The sequence below is a fragment of the Danio rerio genome, chromosome 4 (genome assembly GCF_049306965.1).
Source record: "Danio rerio strain Tuebingen ecotype United States chromosome 4, GRCz12tu, whole genome shotgun sequence".
Taxonomy (NCBI): domain Eukaryota; kingdom Metazoa; phylum Chordata; class Actinopteri; order Cypriniformes; family Danionidae; genus Danio; species Danio rerio.
Genome location: NC_133179.1, coordinates 54,680,001 through 54,699,309, shown reverse-complemented (window position 1 = coordinate 54,699,309; position 19,309 = coordinate 54,680,001). Strand labels below are relative to the sequence as shown.

The following is a 19,309-nucleotide window of genomic DNA, read 5'->3' as shown; positions in this document are numbered from 1 at the left end:
GGGGCAACCATTACTGCATCCAAAATGGTGAAAAGCCTTAGAGTAATGATTGATGACCAACTAAACTTCTCTGACCACATTTCTAGAACTGCTCGATCGTGCAGATTCACATTCTATAACATCAGAAAGATCCGACCCTTCTTTTCTGAACATGCAGCTCAACTCCTTGTTCAAGCTCTTGTTCTCTCCAAACTGGATTACTGCAACTCTCTACTAGCCGTGCTTCCAGCTAACTCTATCAAGCCTCTTCAGCTGCTCCAGAACGCAGCAGCACGAGTGGTCCTCAATGAACCTAAAAGAGCACAAGTCACTCCGCTGCTCATCCGTTTGCACTGGCTGCCAGTTGCTGCTCGCATCAAATTCAAAGCTCTGATGTTTGTCTACAAAGCGACTTCTGGCTTTGCTCCTTCTTATCTGCTCTCACTTCTGCAGATCTATGTGCCCTCCAGAAACTTGCGTTCTGTGAATGAACGTCACCTCGTGGTTCCAACCCAAAAAGGGAAGAAGTCACTTTTGCGAACGCTCACGTTCAATCTGCCCAGTTGGTCAGATTGCCGTCATCAGAACGGCAGAGTCACTCGCTGTTTTCAAGAAACTACTAAAAACTCAACTATTTAGTCTCCACTTCACTTCCTAATCTGCAATTGCCTCTCTGGATATATCACTAACTGTAATCAAAAAATAAATAAATAAATAAATTGACTAAAATCTTAGACTTTACAGACCTAAAACTTACCTATAGCACTTAATTATTGTTGATCTTATAGTTGTGTAAATTGCTTCCTTGTCCTCATTTGTTAGTCGCTTTGGATAAAGGCGTCTGCTAAATGTAAATGTAAACATTGTCTCGACTCTGATTGGTCAAATGTTGAAAATGTTGAGAATTCCGTTCCGCAATTGGCTGCAAATGTTGTTTCACTCTCACTCTCTTAGCATTTTGTTGGATGTTGTTGCAAAATTTAATGTCATCTTTATCGAAAATAGCTGCAAATACAAACATATATTCCATAGTCCAGCCCCCATCATGAAAGTGAGTACATACATGACGAGGTGGAAGAGTCCATCGAATCCCATCCTTGTCGTTCAAATGCTCTGGCGTTCGAAAGAGGCCGGTGCTTCCGTGGAAGGTGTTTTACTCGCACGCTCTTATAGTTTTGAAGGATGTTGTTGCAAAATTTAACGTCATCTTTACCGAAAATAGCAGCAAATACATACAGAAATGCCATAGTCCAGCCCCCAACAGGAAAGTGAGTACATACATGACGGGGTGGCCGAGTCCATCAAATCCCATTTTTGTCGTTCATTTGCTCTCTTGTTCATACGGCAAAACTGAAAGTCTTCTTACCGAAAATAGTTGCAGAAACATACATATACAAATATGTGCCACAGTCCGGCCTGCAGCATAGACAAAACTAATATGTGACGAGGTGGCTGAGTGGTTAAGGCGGTGGACTGCTAATCCATTGTGCTTTGCACACCTGGGTTCGAATCCCATCCTTGTCGCTCATATGTTCTGGCATTCGGGAGATCATGGTGTATCTGCGGAAGTTCTCTCACTCTTTTAGCGTTTTGAAGGATGTTGTTGCAAAATTTTATGTCAACTTTATCGGAAAATAGCTGCAAATACAAACATATATTCCATAGTCCAGCCCCCATCATGAAAGTGAGTACATAAATGACGAGGTGGAAGAGTCCATCGAATCCCATCCTTGTCGTTCAAATGCTCTGGCGTTCGAAAGAGGCCGGTGCTTCCGTGGAAGGTGTTTTACTCGCACGCTCTTATCGTTTTGAAGGATGTTGTTGCAAAATTTAACGTCAACTTTACCGAAAATAGCAGCAAATACATACAGAAATGCCGTAGTCCAGCCCCCAACAGGAAAGTGAGTACATACATGACGGGGTGGCCGAGTCCATCGAATCCCATTTTTGTTGTTCATTTGCTCTCTCGTTCATACGGAAAAACTGGAAGTCTTCTTACCGAAAATAGTTGCAGAAACATTCATATACAAATATGTGCCACAGTCCGGCCTGCAGCATAGACAAAACTAATATGTGACGAGGTGGCTGAGTGGTTAAGGCGGTGGACTGCTAATCCATTGTGCTTTGCACACGTGAGTTCGAATCCCATCCTTGTCGCTCATATGTTCTGGCATTCGAGAGATCATGGTGTATCTGCGGAAGTTCTCTCACTCTTTTAGCGTTTTGAAGGATGTTGTTGCAAAATTTTATGTCAACTTTATCGAAAATAGCTGCAAATACAAACATATATGCCATAGTCCAGCCCCCATCATGAAAGTGAGTACATACATGACGAGGTGGAAGAGTCCATCGAATCCCATCCTTGTCGTTCAAATGCTCTGGCGTTTGCAAGAGGCCGGTGCTTCCGTGGAAGGTGTTTTAATCGCACGCTCTTATCGTTTTGAAGGATTTTGTTGCAAAATTTAACGTCATCTTTACCGAAAATAGTTGCAGAAACATACATATATAAATATGTAGTACAGTCCGGCCTCCACCAGAGAAAATGAAAAACATGTGAGGAGGTGGCCGAGGGGTTAGGGCGATGGACTGCTAATCCATTTTGCTTTGCACGCATGGGTTCGAATCCCACCCTTGTCGCTCATATGTTATGGCGTTGGAGAGATTATGGTGTTTCCGCAGAGGTTTTTTCACTCTTTTAGCGTTTTGAAGGATGTTGTTGCAAAATTTTATGTCAACTGTATCGAAAATAGCTGCAAATACAAACATATATTCCATAGTCCAGCCCCCATCATGAAATTGAGTACATACATGACGAGGTAGAAGAGTCCATCGAATCCCATCCTTGTCGTTCAAATGCTCTGGCGTTCGAAAGAGGCCGGTGCTTCCGTGGAAGGTGTTTTACTCGCATGCTCTTATAGTTTTGAAGGATGTTGTTGCAAAATTTAACGCCATCTTTACCGAAAATAGCAGCAAATACATACAGAAATGCCGTAGTCCAGCCCCCAACAGGAAAGTGAGTACATACATGACGGGGTGGCCGAGTCCATCGAATCCCATTTTTGTCGTTCATTTGCTCTGTCGTTCATACAGCAAAACTGAAAGTCATCTTACCGAAAATAGTTGCAGAAACATACATATACAAATATGTGCCACAGTCCGGCCTCCACCATAGACAAAAGAAAATATGTGACGAGGTGGCCGAGTGGTTAAGGCGATGGACTGCTAATCCATTGTGCTTTGCATGCGTGGGTTCGAATCCCATCCTTGTCGCTCATATGTTCTGCCATCGGAGAGATCATGGTGTTTCCGCAGAAGTTCTTTCACTCTTTTAGCGTTTTGAAGGATGTTGTTGCAAAATTTTATGTCATCTTTATCGAAAATAGCTGCAAATACAAACATATATGCCATAGTCCAGCTCCCATTATGAAAGTGAGTACATACATGACGAGGTGGAAGAGTCCATCGAATCCCATCCTTGTCGTTCAAATGCTCTGGCGTTTGAAAGAGGCCGGTGCTTCCGTGGAAGGTGTTTTACTAGCACGCTCTAATCGTTTTGAAGGATATTGTTGCAAAATTTAACGTCATCTTTACCGATAATAGTAGCAAATACATACAGAAATGCCGTAGTCCAGCCCCCAACAGGAAAGTGAGTACAAACATGACGGGGTGGCCGAGTCCATCGAATCCCATTTTTGTTGTTCATTTGCTCTCTCGTTCATACGGAAAAACTGAAAGTCTTCTTACCGAAAATAGTTGCAGAAACATACATATATAAATATGTAGTACAGTCCGGCCTCCACCAGAAAAAATGAAAAACATCTGAGGAGGTGGCCGAGGGGTTAAGGCGATGGACTGCTAATCCATTTTGCTTTGCACGCATGGGTTCGAATCCCACCCTTGTCGCTCATATGTTATGGCGTTGGAGAGATCATGGTGTCTCCGCAGAAGTTCTTTCACTCTTTTAGCGTTTTGAAGGATGTTGTTGCAAAATTTTATGTCAACTTTATCGAATATAGCTGCAAATACAAACATATATTCCATAGTCCAGCTCCCATTATGAAAGTGAGTACATACATGACGAGGTGAAAGAGTCCATCGAATCCCATCCTTGTCGTTCAAATGCTCTGGCGTTTGAAAGAGGCCGGTGCTTCCGTGGAAGGTGTTTTACTCGCACGCTCTAATCGTTTTGAAGGATATTGTTGCAAAATTTAACGTCATCTTTACCGAAAATAGCAGCAAATACATACAGAAATGCCGTAGTCCAGCCCCCAACAGGAAAGTGAGTACATACATGACGGGGTGGCCGAGTCCATCGAATCCCATTTTTGTTTTTCATTTGCTCTCTCGTTCATATGGCAAAACTGGAAGTCTTCTTACCGAAAATAGTTGCAGAAACATACATATACAAATATGTGCCACAGTCCGGCCTCCACCAGAGAAAAAGGAAAACACATGTCGCGATGGCGGAGTGGTTAAGGCGATGGACTGCTTATCCGTTTTGCTCTTCACGCGTGGGTTCGAATCCCATCCTCGTCGCTCATATGTTCTGGCATTTGAGAGATCATGTTGTTTCTGTAGAAGTTTGTTTATTCTCACTCTTTTAGCGTTTTGAAGGATGTTGTTGCAAAATTTTATGTCATCTTTATCGAAAATAGCTGCAAATACAAACATATATGCCATAGTCCAGCCCCCATCATGAAAGTGAGTACAAACATGACGAGGTGGAAGAGTCCATCGAATCCCATCCTTGTCGTTCAAATGCTCTGGCGTTTAAAAGAGGCCGGTGCTTCCGTGGAAGGTGTTTTACTCGCACACTCTTGTCGTTTTGAAGGATGTTGTTGCAAAATTTAACGTCATCTTTACCGAAAATAGCAGCAAATACATACAGAAATACTGTAGTCCAGCCCCCAACAAGAAAGTGAGTAAATACATGACGGGGTGGCCGAGTCCATCGAATCCCATTTTTGTCGTTCATTTGTTCTCTCGTTTATACGGCAAAACTGAAAGTCTTCTTACCGAAAATAGTTGCAGAAACTTACATATACCAATATGTGGTACAGTCCGGCCTCCACCAGAGAAAAAGGAAGACACATGACGAGGTGCCCGAGTGGTTAAGGCGATGGACTGCTAATCCGTTGTGCTTTGCACGTGTGGGCTGGAATCTTGTCCTAGTCGCTCATATGTTCTGGCATTTGAGAGATCATAGTGTTTCGCAGAAGTTCTCTCACTCTTTTAGCTTTTTGAAGGATGTTGTTACAATTTTTTATTTCAACTTTATCGAAAATAGCTGCAAATACAAACATATATTCCATAGTCCAGCCCCCATCATGAAAGTGAGTACATTTATGACGAGGTAGAAGAGTCTATTGAATCCCATCCTTGTCGTTCAAATGCTCTGGCGTTCGAAAGAGGCCGGTGTTTCCGTGGAAGGTGTTTTACTCGCACGCTCTTATTGTTTTGAAGGATGTTGTTGCAAAATTTAACGTCATCTTTACCGAAAATAGCAGCAAATACATACAGAAATGCCGTAGTCCAGCCCCCAACAGGATAGTGAGTACATACATTACGGGGTGGCCGAGTCCATCCAATCCCATTTTTGTCGTTCATTTGCTCTCTCGTTCATACGGCAAAACTGAAAGTCTTCTTACCGAAAATAGGTGCAGAAACTTACATATACCAATATGTGGTACAGTCCGGCCTCCACCAGAGAAAAAGGAAGATACATGACGAGGTGGCCGAGTGGTTAAGGTGATGGACTGCTAATCCATTGTGCTTTGCACGCGTGGGTTCGAATCCCATCCTCGTCGCTCATATCTTCTGGCATTCGAGAGATCATGGTGTTTCCGTAGAAGTTCTCTCGCTCTTTTAGCGTTTTGAAGGATGTTGTTGCAAAATTTTATGTCAACTTTATCGAAAATAGCTGCAAATACAAACATATATGCCATAGTCCAGCCCCCATCATGAAAGTGAGTACAAACATGACAAGGTGGAAGAGTCCATCGAATCCCATCCTTGTCGTTCAAATGCTCTGGCGTTTGAAAGAGGCCGGTGCTTACGTGGAAGGTGTTTTACTCGCACGCTCTTATTGTTTTGAAGGATGTTGTTGCAAAATTTAACGTCATCTTTACCGAAAATAGCAGCAAATACATACAGAAATGCCGTAGTCCAGCCCCCAACAGGAAAGTGAGTACATACATGACGGGGTGGCCGAGTCCATCGAATCCCATTTTTGTTGTTCATTTGCTCTCTCGTTCATACGGCAAAACTGAAAGTCTTCGTACCGAAAATAGTTGCAGAAACATACATATACATTTATGTGCCACAGTCCGGCCTCCACCAGAGAAGAGGGAAAATACGTGACGAGGTGGCCGAGTGGTTAAGGCGATGGACTGCTAATCCATTGTGCTCTGCATTGTGATTATGGTGTTTCTGTAGAAGTTCTTTTACTCTCACTCTATAATCATTTTGAAGGATGTTGTTGCAAAATTTAACATCATCTTTACCGAAAACAGCAGCAAATACATACAGAAATGTCATAATCCAGCCCCCATCATGAAAGTGAGTACATACATAACGAGGTGGCAGAGTCCATCGAATCCCATTCTTGTTGTTGTCATGCTCTGTCGTACATATGGCAAAACTGAAAGTCATCTTACTGACAATAGTGGCAGAAACAATGTAACCCTAGTTAAATAGTTAAAGTTTAATCATATTATTATTATATCTACAAGTCTTTATAAATATAATAAACGAAAAAAAAATTAATGTGTACAAATGTAGTTTGAGGTAAAGTAACAACCAATCGTAGGAGCGGGTTGTTAGCTCCGCCCCGCCGGTGCTTCCGTGGAAGGTGTTTTACTCGCACGCTCTTATTGTTTTGAAGGATGTTGTTGCAAAATTTAACGTCATCTTTACCTTTTCCAGCTTGCCGGCAGAGAGAGACAGAGCAGAGACGAGACCGGTTGGCAGAACAATAGAGAGGAGCAAACTTGAACAAAAAGATTGAAATACAGTATGTTATGATTCCCAAACAGTTTAAAAGTGATTGTAGTTGTACTAAATCAAGTTGTACCTGCAAAATAGTTGTTATTTAGTGTGTTAGTGTGTGTAAGAGTGTGTTGAAGTCAGACCGCATGTTGCATTGCGTTTACAGTGCGCTGACGTCATTTTGCATTCGCGTGTGTGTGAGAAGACCATAGAGTGATATAGACATCGCGAATTTGACTGGTGTTCCATTATATTAGCTCATTTTATGGTAAACATGTGTGTGTATGTGTTTTATTTGTTCCACATGTTGTATATTTTGTATGTTTTTGAAATTATTTTGAACATATTAAACTTATTTATATATTCTGGTCTGTGATCAGGCCAGGTTTTTTTCTGAGGACATTTTCCCAGTTTCACTGGATTCCTTGTATTGATGTCGAGCTTCCTATGTCGACCTGGAAAATTGTGAAGTACACATATTTCAATTTATCTTCATTTCACCGGATAAAGTAAGAATTTGCCAAAAAGTTAATTCCTTTATTGGACTGCGATTTTTTAATACAGCTCTAATGACTGATTTTCTTGGAGGGAAACTTTATCTGAATTGAACTGATTTCACCAATTTTAGAGTGAACAACGACACTGATTTATTTGTGTTATTTTATGGTTTCTTTTGTTTTCACTTGAATTCATTTATTGTGATTTGTGTTTGATTTAAAATAATTGTAAAGTGAGTGCACCCTGGGGTTGTGTATAAATAGTTATGTTACTGATGTAAGTATTGTTTACTAAGACAAATACGAAAAGGAAAAAATTCATACAATCTAAAGTAAAATTATTTTTGTATTTAAAACATTCAACAACAGTTTGTCTTTGGTTATTGCCCAGTTTCAACCCACCTCCTTTTACTTACCTTGTAAACGTATGGTTTTATTGTCTTGTCCAGTAATAAATAAATATAGTACACCTGTTACACTTGGATGGGAGACCGCCTGGGAATACCAGGTGCTGTAAGTTTTTCGAAGTCCTTCATTTGGCAGCTGATACACTTCCCCGTGTCACAGCTTCGCTGCCATTATTTTTTCTCGCCTTCAAGGGCATTGTTTCTGTCGGTGCTGAGTCGATGCCAGCTGAGCTGCGCACGGTCCCTGGTGTTGCGCCTGTTTTAAATAGCCAACTCTTGACGGCTTCTCTCGCTTACGGCCACACCACCCTGGCAATGCCCGATCTCATCTGAACTCAGAAGTAAAGCAGGGTCTGGCCTGGTTAGTACTTGGATGGGAGACTGCCTGGGAATACCAGGTGCTGTAAGCTTTTCGAAGTCCTTCATTTGGCAGCTGATACACTTCCCCGTGTCACAGCTCCGCTGCCATTATTTTTTCTCGCCTTCAAGGGCATTGTTTCTGTCGGTGCTGTGTTGATACCAGCTGAGCTGCGCTCGGTCCCTGGTGCTGCGCCTGTTTTAAATAGCCAACTCTTGACAGCTTCTCTCGCTTACGGCCATACCACCCTGCCAATACTCCATCTTGGTACATTCCAGGAAGTGTTTGGCTGCAGTTAGGAGAGAAAGGCTCTCCCCACTCTTTGTTTGTTTTCTTTTTGATTTGTAAAGTATTAGAGTAAATTTGGTTATTTTGTTTTTGTGAAGTTGATTTTCCTCCCAACAGCATTAGCTGTTCGGGAGGAACTTATTTTTTCATTTGGAACTCTTTTTTTTTTGGAGGAAGCAATGGCGGATGGATGCACGGCAACAAACACGGACATGGCAGTAGAAACTCGACTGGTGAAAGATAATGGACTGGCAGGAGGAATGCGAAAGGCTATTGACATTGGATTAGGAGGAGAAACAAGCACGGCAAACGACAACGGACTGGCAGGAGGAACAAGCAAGGCTGATGAAAATGGACTGGATAAGCAACCACGAAATGGAAACAAAACTGAAAAAAGTAAGTTTGCGGAGAGTAAATACTTGAAGGAGGCTACAGTGATTATAAATGTGGAAAAGGTACTTGAGGTAAAGGCAGAAGATGTTAATAAAGCGATAATGGAAAAATGTGGGCAAGGGAAAATGTTGGTGCTACAAGGTAAAGAATATGAACTGACCATGGAAAACTTTTAGAAGGACTGAAAATTACTGTGAACTGTGAAGTTAAAAGTTTGCATAACCAAGATTATGTAGTCTCCTTCTTGCACCTGCCTGTCTACACTGTTAAAAATTGTCCCGTTAAAAAACAGTAAAATACTGGCAGCTGCAGTTGCCAGCAATGTACTGTTATTTTACAGTATGTTGCTGTAAAAATACATGGACTACATTGATTTACACAATACTCAAGTGAACTCATTTTGCTCACTGAAAGCAACTGCCTCAACTTGGTCAACTGCTGAATGACTTTATGAAGTAATGTGCTATACATGCTTAGAAGCATAATCATAATGACAACTTATTTTAGTTAATTAGAAAAGTTCGGTTTAACTCTAATGTCTTATTTTTCACAACAGCACACATACATGTAAATCTGGAATCACCAGAGAGATTCTGACTGCATCAGCAACTAAACAGCCGCTATCTAAAAAATAAAGAAACATGCAGAATAACATCAGCAGTTCATTGTTCATCTTTAACTCATACACTGGCTCTACTCTCCTCCACAACGGTGACAGACAGAAGAAATTAGCTTCAGGTTTTACAGTAAAATACTGTTTTTTCCTTGATTTAACAGTAATCTACTGGCAGCTGTGGTTGCCAGCAATCTACTGTTTTTTTACAGTCTATTTCCGTAGTTTAAATTAACAGTATATTACTGTTAAAATACATTTTTACACTGTGTTTTTACCTCTCACACCTTTAACCCTTTAAACCCCAGAGCATATACTTCAGTTTTTATTGAAGTGTCCACACTACTGAGTGTTCAAGAAACATGTAGCAAAGCTGAAGTAAATTCATTAATTAACTGACTAATTAAATGATAATTGAGGATTAACAATGAACAAATGAAGAAATACTGAAGGGAAAAAACAAGAACAGAACATACAAAACTTTAGCCACAGCTTTATAATGAAATAACCTGAAGAACAACAAATGATTAAATCATTTAAATGATCAGCGGATGAATAAACAACTCTACAAACATCATCACCAGCTACACTTATTACTTAATACATGTATTTTTGTATAACATCTACTAAAGTTCTTCTTGAGAAAAAGTTAAAGTTTTACGTCACCATCATGGAGAACAGAGTTTGCTTTAGTTGGGCTCTTAGCCCTGTCATTTTTAACATTTATATATCTTGGCTGCTGCAATTGTTTGCTGCAAACTTTGTTTAAAAAGCTCCTTTGTTGTGGCAAGCCGGCCAAAAACCTAAATAAGATCTGGTGATGTTCATGTTGCTATTAAATGGCAGTCTGTTCTCATTTAGTATAAGAAAATTTACTGCTCCTATTCAATGTTAAATCTATTGTTTTACATTATATGTCTATATATGGCAATAATTTCTGGAAGTTTTTAAGAATATCTTGGACAATAACACTGCTCTATGGTGTAAATCTCACTCAAACAGAAATCAATAATCAGCGTATGAACCTCAATAATGGTGACAACTAACAAAATTAACAGTTTAACTCACAAACAGGCAACTGAAAGTCTAAACATAAACAACAGCAGAATCAAACACAAATAAAGAAAACTGTTAGACCATTATACAACATTTATTTATACCGCAATGCATGCTGGGATATTTGTATTGCAGCATGAAACATTTGAGATGTTACCATTGTTGAGATACAAGGTCAGATTCATGAGGTCTGAGTGTGTATTTGTTATAACTGAACTGTTTTTGTATGTTATTTCTTAACTGTTAAGTAATTACGGAGGTATCTTTTCTGTTTCCACTTCTCATTAATTTAATTAATACCTGCAACTAAGCATAAAATCTATTGCATGAGGCCCTTCTTCCAGATTTATAACAAAACATTTATTAGAACTAATTTCAGACAAATAGATTTCTCTATTTATTGACTTTCCAACTTGATTGCTATAATACAAGCATTTTGATAAATATTTATTATAGTAATTGGAGAGTCTGAATTAATAAGTTCAAGGGTGAAGAGCCCAACTAAACCAGCCCCTCACTCCATTACGGTGACACAAAAAACACCTTAATTTCTGTTGGATCTCAATGAGAATAGTATGGAAGTCAAATCAGTCAGTAATAAGTGTGTGTCTGCTGTTGTTTGTGGAGTTGTTTAATGATCCTCTGCTGAGACTGAAGCTGTTTTATTTTATTTGATTTTATTTAATGTTGTAACTCAAGTCACTGTTTGTATTTCTTGTTTATTTTCTTCAGTAATTGTAATTATTAACAGCAGGTGTTCATCAGTGTCTGAAGTCACTCATTAGTGTTCATTAAAACTGTCAGGTGAACTATATTAGTTAACTAGTGTATGAAATAGTGAACAAGGACACAAAGTGTGATTTCAAACACAGACTTCAAAACATCGAATCTGAACTCTGTTAGCTCACAGTTTTCTGCAGTTGGCTACTTTCTCGAAAACAAAAATGTTACCCAGAAAGCACTGTTTTTAACAGAATATTACTGTTTTAGTGAAAAAACATTATTTTACCGTAGAATCTGACCGTTTTTTAACAGCAATTTTTTACAGTGTACCTGAAAAACAGTATTATTGTTGAAAAATTGGAAGAATGGGGTGTTGAGCCACTAACAAAAATTAAAAGAAGATGCTACGGGCACTGACATCGAAGATGGGACGAGGTTCCTAAAAGTAAGGTTCCCGAAGGAGGTGGCATCACTGCCCTATAGCACGAGGCTAGAAACAGCGGAAGGACCACAGCATTTCCGGATGATGCACAGTCGGCAAGTGAAAACTTGTAGGCAGTGCATGAGCCCGGACCATCTGCTGAAAGACGGTCCTAATTTCAAGTGCTACAGATGCGGAGAATGGGGACATTTTGCACGATCGTGCACTACTGTCAGATGCTCGGAGTGTGCAGAATTCTTAGATAAATGTGAATGTTGGATGGAAGGGGAGGAAGGAGAAAAAGAAAAACAGGTGAACAGACAGGTGCAAGAAGGAAATAAGGAGGAAGATGCAAAACTTGGAGGAGATCTGGAGGAAGAAGCAACACAGCAAAGAGAAATAGAACAACTAAAGAATAACACTGGAGAAGTTGTGGATTTTAATGAAGATGGAGAAACGAAGGAGGGAGGAAATCAAATGATGGAAATTGAGTTTTCAGACATGGAGGAAAATGGACAAGAAAAAATTGAGCAAAACAAAGACATGGATTATGAAGAAGATGCAAAGGTGGACAATATGGACAGATGTATGAAAGTGAATTTAAGAAGAAGAACACTAAAGGTAAAACCAAATTTGGACAATGTTAGAAAAAAGGCTAAAGCTAATATGTTAAATGTGTTCAGGAGTTTAGAAGGAGGGGAAGATGAGTAATGTATTTTAAGTATTTATTTTTATATTTATCTTTCTTTTAATGGTTTTTAATTGTGTTAGTTTTAATACAAGAGGTTTTTTGAATGTTACAAAATTTGACAAGGTAAAGGAACTGTGCAAAAAACAAAACTTAATTTGTTTACAAGAGACTAATTGGAATGATGGCGTGATGGAAGATTTTAAAAGGAGATGGAGGGGGCAAATATTTTATAACAATGGTGATGGAAGGATGGGAAGAGGGGTCGCTATTTTAGTCAAAGAAGATATAAAGAATGATGTGGAAGAAATATACAATGATAAAGAGGGAAAATGCCCTACCATTAGAATGAGAGAAAATAATACAACATTATGTAACATTCATGCTCCAGTAGCAGAAAAAGAAAAGAAGGACTTTTTTAACAGATTAAATGATCTTATGATTTTATGGGGAGAAACTATTTTAATTGGAGATTTTAACACGGTTTTTAATAGAATTGATTTAGCGGATGGCATGGTTTTTAGGAATGACACTGGGAGAAAAGAGTTGCAGAAACTAATGGCAGAGCAAAAAGTAGTGGACATATGGAGAGTAAGGAATGAAGGAAAAAGAGAATATTCAAGAAGACAGTTAGTAGATGGTAACTTAAAGCAAAGTAGGATTGATTTTATTTTATGCAAGGAAAAACTGGGTGATTTTATAGAGTGTTTATTTTAAAGAAACAGCGCTAAGCGACCACAAGTTTTTATTAATGAAGATTGATTTTAATGAAACCGAAAGAGGAAAAGGGATATGGATTTTAAATACAGAAATTTTAAAAGGAGAACCTTATAGAAAGGCAATAGTGGACTTGATAAATACTGAAATACAAAATGAGATGTATCATGAAGATAAAAGAAGATGGTGGGATAACACAAAATATGAAATTAAAAAGTATACGATTAAAATGAGTAAATCAATACAAAAAGCAAAAGCACATGAAGAAGTAGAGGTTAGAAAGGAATTAAAGGACAGTTTAAATCAAGAAAAAGTAAATATAGAGTGAATACTGCACTGTAAAAAATTGCTGTTAAAAAACGGTCAGATTCTACGGTAAAATAATGTTTTTTCACTAAAACAGTAATATTCTGTTAAAATCAGTGCTTTCTGGGTAACATTTTTGTTTTCGAGAAAGTAACCAACTGCAGAAAACTGTGAGCTAACAGAGTTCAGATTCGATGTTTTGAAGTCTGTGTTTGAAATCACACTTTGTGCCCTTGTTCACTATTTTATACACTAGTTCACTAATATAGTTCACCTGACAGAGTTAATGAACACTAATGAGTGAATTCAGACACTGATGAACACCTGCTGTTAATAATTACAATTACTGAAGAAAATAAACAAGAAACACAAACAGTGACTTGAGTTACAACATTAAATAAAACAGCTTCAGTCTCAGCAGAGGATCATTAAACAACTCCACAAACAACAGCAGACACACACTTATTACTGACTGATTTGACTTCCATACTATTCTCATTGAGATCCAACAGAAATTAAGGTGTTTTTTGTGTCACGGTAATGGAGTGAGGGGCTGATTAAATTGGGTTCTTCACCCTTGAACTCATTTAAGAAGACTTTCCATCTGCTGTAATACAGAATTTGCAAAATGTTTGTACTATAGCAATAAAGTTGGGAAGTCAATAAATAGAGAAATCTATTTATCTGAAATTAGTTCTGCTAAATGTTTTGGTATAAATCTGGAAGAAGGGCCTCATGCAATAGATTTTATGCTTAGTTGCAGGTATTAATTTAATTAATGAGAAGTGGAAACAGAAAAGATACCTCCGTAATTACTTAACAGTTAAGAAATAACATACAAAAACAGTTCAGTTATGACAAATACACACTCAGACCTCATGAATCTGACCTTGTATCTCAACAATGGTAACATCTCAAATGTTTCATGCTGCAATGCATGCTGGGAGTGGCACTGTACAAATATCCCAGCATGCATTGAGGTATAAATAAATGTTGTATAATGGTCTAATGGTTTTCTTTATTTGTATTCGATTCTGCTGTTGTTTATGTTTAGACTTTCAGTTGCCTGTTTGTGAGTTAAACTGTTAATTTTGTTAGTCGTCACCACTATTGAGGTTCATATGCTGATTATTGATGTCTCTTTGAGTGCGATATACACCATAGAGCAGTGTTAATGTCCAAGATATTCTTAAAAACTTCCAGAAATCATTGCCATATATATACATAATGTAAAACAATAGATTTAACATTGAATAGGAGCAGTACATTTTATTATACTAAATGAGAACAGACTCTGCCATTTAATAACAACATGAACATCACCAGATCTTATTTAGGTTTTTGGCTGGCTTGCCACAATAAAGGAACTTTTTAAACAAAGTTCTTAACAATTGCAGCAGCCAAAATATATAAATGTTAAATAAGACAGGGCTAAGAGCCCAACTAAAGCAAACTCTGTTCTCCATGATGGTGACGTAAAACTTTAACTTTTTCTCAAGAAGAACTTTAGTAAATGTTATACAAAAATACATGTATTAAGTAATAAGTGTAGCTGGTGATGATGTTTGTAGAGTTGTTTAATCATCCGCTGATCATTTAAATGATTTAACCATTTGTTGTTCTTCAGGTTATTTCATTATAAAGCTGTGACTAAAGTTTTGTATGTTCTGTTCTTGTTTTTTCCCTTCAGTATTTCTTCATTTGTTCATTGTTAATCCTCAATTATCATTTAATTAGTCAGTTAATTAATGAATTTACTTCAGCTTTGCTACATGTTTCTTGAACACTCAGTAGTGTGGACACTTCAATTAAAACTGAAGTATTTGCTCTGGGGTTTAAAGGGTTAAAGGTGTGAGAGGTAAAAACACAGTGTAAAAATGTATTTTAACAGTAATATACTGTTAATTTAAACTACGGAAATAGACTGTAAAAAACAGTATATTGCTGGCAACCACAGCTGCCAGTAGATTACTGTTAAATCAAGGAAAAAAACAGTATTTTACTGTAAAACCTGAAGCTAATGTCTTCTGTCTGTCACCGTTGTGGAGGAGAGTAGAGCCAGTGTATGAGTTAAAGATGAACAATGAACTGCTGATGTTATTCTGCATGTTTCTTTATTTTTTAGATAGCGGCTGTTTAGTTGCTGATGCAGTCAGAATCTCTCTGGTGATTCCAGATTTACATGTATGTGTGCTGTTGTGAAAAATAAGACATTAGAGTTAGACCGAACTTTTCTAATTAACTAAAATAAGTTATCATTATAAGTATGCTTCTAAGCATATATAGCACATTACTTCATAAACTCATTCAGCAGTTGACCAAGTTGAGGCAGTTGCTTTCAGTGAGCAAAATGAGTTCACTTGAGTATTGTGTAAATCAATGTAGTCCATGTATTTTTACAGCAACATACTGTAAAATAACAGTACATTGCTGGCAACTGCAGCTGCCAGTATTTTACTGTTTTTTAACGGGACAATTTTTAACAGTGTGGACTATAACTTCAAAGCCAAATTAAAAGATCTTTCGTGTTGCCAACTATGTTTTGCTAATTTTGCCACTTTACTAACAGTGTCCTTTATCAATGAGTTATCGCTGTGTTTCAAATAGTTACCGATTAACCAAGATCGTAACCCTAAACTTAACCCTAACTACACCTTTCAATGAACTACAATTTGTAGCGCCATGTCTTTCGCGTCCCATCTATACAGCGACAAAGGACTTATTTTTTCTAATTCTCAATAATTTTTATCATATGTAAATATGCTTAATTTTCTATTTGTTAAATGTCCTTATAATATTTTTTTTTGGCTTCAGATTGTGCTTCACTCTTTATTTGATGAAGGAAAAAATGGGAAAGAAGAAAAAAAAAAGAAAGAAAAAAAAATAAGATTTATTAAGTCATAAGCTAAATTCTATATATATTAATTAAGAGGACATAGGGATGAACTTTGGGGGACTGTAGTCTCGTACCTACCAGACATCTCTGAGTGCACTGGCAAATGGAAAGGTGTGTGAAAAAACACAAAGAGCAAAATGGCTGTGGACACTTGTGACATGAATTTTATGGCCAGGATTTACTGAGGACTGAAAAAGCTACATTTGTTCAGAGACATTCAAAAGAGACACTAACAAGAGACTGATGAACTGATCAAAGAGAAAAAACGCTCCAACAGAACTTTACATCAGCTGAGTCAAAGAAAGAAGCCAGCCCAAAGAGAGAGGGGGAAACACTGTGCCCTGATATGAAGGAATGTCAGGACACCACAGAAGCACCAATATGTGAGCTGGTTGTCTCAGGTTGCGAGGGGGGATAGTCTGACAGTCCACCTCAAAGTAGCTCCTAAAGTGCCAAAATTAAGTTCAAGCATTACAGAAGGAAAATTAAGAACAAAAGTGTAGCTACCCATTCTTGTATCAAATCAGACTCCTGTCAATTTGAGAGAAATTATTATCATGCAAATTTTTAAGTAAGAAAAAGTGTTATAAGGTCATTTCAAGGTGAAACTTTAAATATTGAATGATATATTATGATGAATGTTAAATAATTTAGGTTTAAGTTTTAATAGGTTTAATCATAAAAGTCCTTAAACATAGAAGGATAAATTACAATGCAGCAGACTAACTAAAGAAAAAGAAAAAGCTTTTGATAAGGCAATAAATAAATAGGAGAATAAATAAGAATGGAATTAAGTATTTAAGTTAAAACTAAGTAAAAGAAATATCTTAACATAATCTTATTGTGAATGGCCTAAATCAAGATTGGATATTGAAAACTGGAAAGAGATTCAAATCTAGAAAAATTATTTATAGTTAAAGAGAAGATTGAAATAACAAGTTGAAATAAAATTCATAGGACATAAGGTCAGAAAGTAACAGTTCTAAATTGCTGTAAGAAAAATTGAAAGAGAAAAGTGTTTAAGAAAACAATATAAGGAATTAACAAGGAATAATAGTTAAAACAGAGCAAACAGAAATTTACAATACATACAGTAAGTTTTAGTCAGATGATAAAAAAAGTGCATCAAAATTGTATGAACAACTAATTTGAGGGGAATGCCTCAGGAAATAATTATGAGCCAAAAGAAAATAACTCAAAGACAAAAAGGAATTAATATATAGCTCAGAAAATCGATTAGTAAAAGAAAGAAGTGTCAAGTTCCAACTAAATGATTGTCATTACAGGACTGAGATGCAGATAAAATCAGCCGGCATAGTCAGGGTTAAAATTAAATCAGATGTAGATCTGTCCAGAAAGAAAAACACTAGATGCTGAAATAGGAATAAAACTCAATCAAAAAGTGTAAAAATTGGTGCATTAATAGAAACATTTACTGTAATATACAATCTGTCCTAGACATTTCTATTTAAATTTAAAGGAGTAATAAATTATAAGTAACTAATAATATTTAATTGAAGTTAATTTGATAATTAAAATAAATGGTTAATTAAGACAGATAAAAGAGGCTTAATGTTGATAATATGATTTAAGAGCAATCAATAGGTGAAGATTTTCCAGCTGAAGTTCATATGGTTTGTGGAGATATGTTCTTTTGGATGGTAAATATATTAAGTGCTTAGTTTCTATTGAGTTTAATTTAGGTAACTACCAGAGGAGGGTAGAAACTTGTTTGTACTTGTGTAGGCTGATGACTAGCAAATACTGTATACACCAGAATGCATAAGGGTTAAAATAGCGGGAGAAGATCTTAGGATGGACACTGTCACAATATGTGGATGATTGAATTATCTACAGCTTCACAAAGATCTAGTTCAATTAAAAGACTTGGCTGGAGACCAGTGCTCCAAACAGTGAGATATGATGACTGTTTTTGGTCTTGACTGGATAGAGAATTATTCTGTAAACAAGCACAGTTGAGAAACTATGATGAGTAGATGATTGGAGATGGTACCAGAAGCAAATTATGAAGCAGGAACAGTTATTCATTTGTGACGAAAGAAGTACTTCCAAGGATTTGAAACATCAACAGAAATAAGTTCATAAAAGGTTTGCATTCATAAAGTAATTAAAATCAAAGTTAATAAGTGATCAATAAATAAAAACATCTAAAGGAGTATGAAAAAATGTGAATAAAGCAAAAGAGAGAGTAAATGTATTTTGCTCAATTACCAGAAATGGCTGAAAGAGATGAAGATGATCCATCAAGGCCAAAGCTTGATGAAAATAATAAACTAAATGGGATTAATGTGTTAACAAGTGCATTGGTGAATGATGGCATGAAAACTGACAGAAACAGGCATCTAACACTGCATCGCATGAACGACTATTGGGTCGACCCTTGCAAGAAACCACATGAAACTTTGCATAAAACCTTGCATATAATCTCACCTATAACCTTACACATAACCTCTTGGAATGTTTTGCAAAGATGTCTAATGCAGTAGGGACTTTTATGAAGAAACAATTAATTGCCATGTGCAAAGCGATATCTGTGCAGGAAACCAGAAAGGAGCCGTGTGAGAGAGCAGTGATACAAGGTCCAATTGGTCCAGCTGATCGAGTCTATCTGTGGATGTTCTGGAAAAAGGAGAGAGCTCAGGAGGAAAGGACCATATCTGGATGAGGGCAAATCCAACAGCTGCCAAAGTGGATGCCATTAATGGGGTACCAATGCCTCAAAGGAGCGAAAGGAAACAACTCCAGCAAGGGAAAGCTGACCGGAAACAGAGGAGCCTGAATATTCCAAAGCTCTAAACTACTAAGTGCAACGTGTGGAAGGAGAAGTTAATCAGAACAAAGTAAAGAGTGATTCTGATAATATGCCTGAATACCACATACAGCAGTGCCACAAGTCAAGGAATGATAATTGCACAACTGCAGATTTCAAAACTCAGACTCTTAACCACACATCTCCATC

At 37.5% G+C, this 19,309-nt stretch overlaps 1 protein-coding gene and 5 non-coding genes across 10 annotated transcripts in view; all 6 read left to right on the top strand.

The window, feature by feature from the left end:
• The window catches only part of LOC103910797 (uncharacterized), a 1,018,570-nt gene that overhangs the window by 526,643 nt on the left and 472,618 nt on the right, over positions 1 to 19,309 (top strand). The gene's annotated exons all lie outside the window — the stretch shown is intronic.
• trnas-gcu (transfer RNA serine (anticodon GCU)) lies at positions 1,422 to 1,503 on the top strand. Its single transcript has one exon. It is a non-coding gene; the product is annotated as a tRNA-Ser (tRNA).
• On the top strand, positions 2,055 to 2,136 carry trnas-gcu (transfer RNA serine (anticodon GCU)). Its single transcript has one exon. It is a non-coding gene; the product is annotated as a tRNA-Ser (tRNA).
• trnas-gcu (transfer RNA serine (anticodon GCU)) lies at positions 3,168 to 3,249 on the top strand. Its single transcript has one exon. It is a non-coding gene; the product is annotated as a tRNA-Ser (tRNA).
• On the top strand, positions 5,705 to 5,786 carry trnas-gcu (transfer RNA serine (anticodon GCU)). The gene has a single exon. It is a non-coding gene; the product is annotated as a tRNA-Ser (tRNA).
• On the top strand, positions 8,162 to 8,280 carry LOC137494143 (5S ribosomal RNA). The gene has a single exon (XR_011014118.1). It is a non-coding gene; the product is annotated as a 5S ribosomal RNA (ribosomal RNA).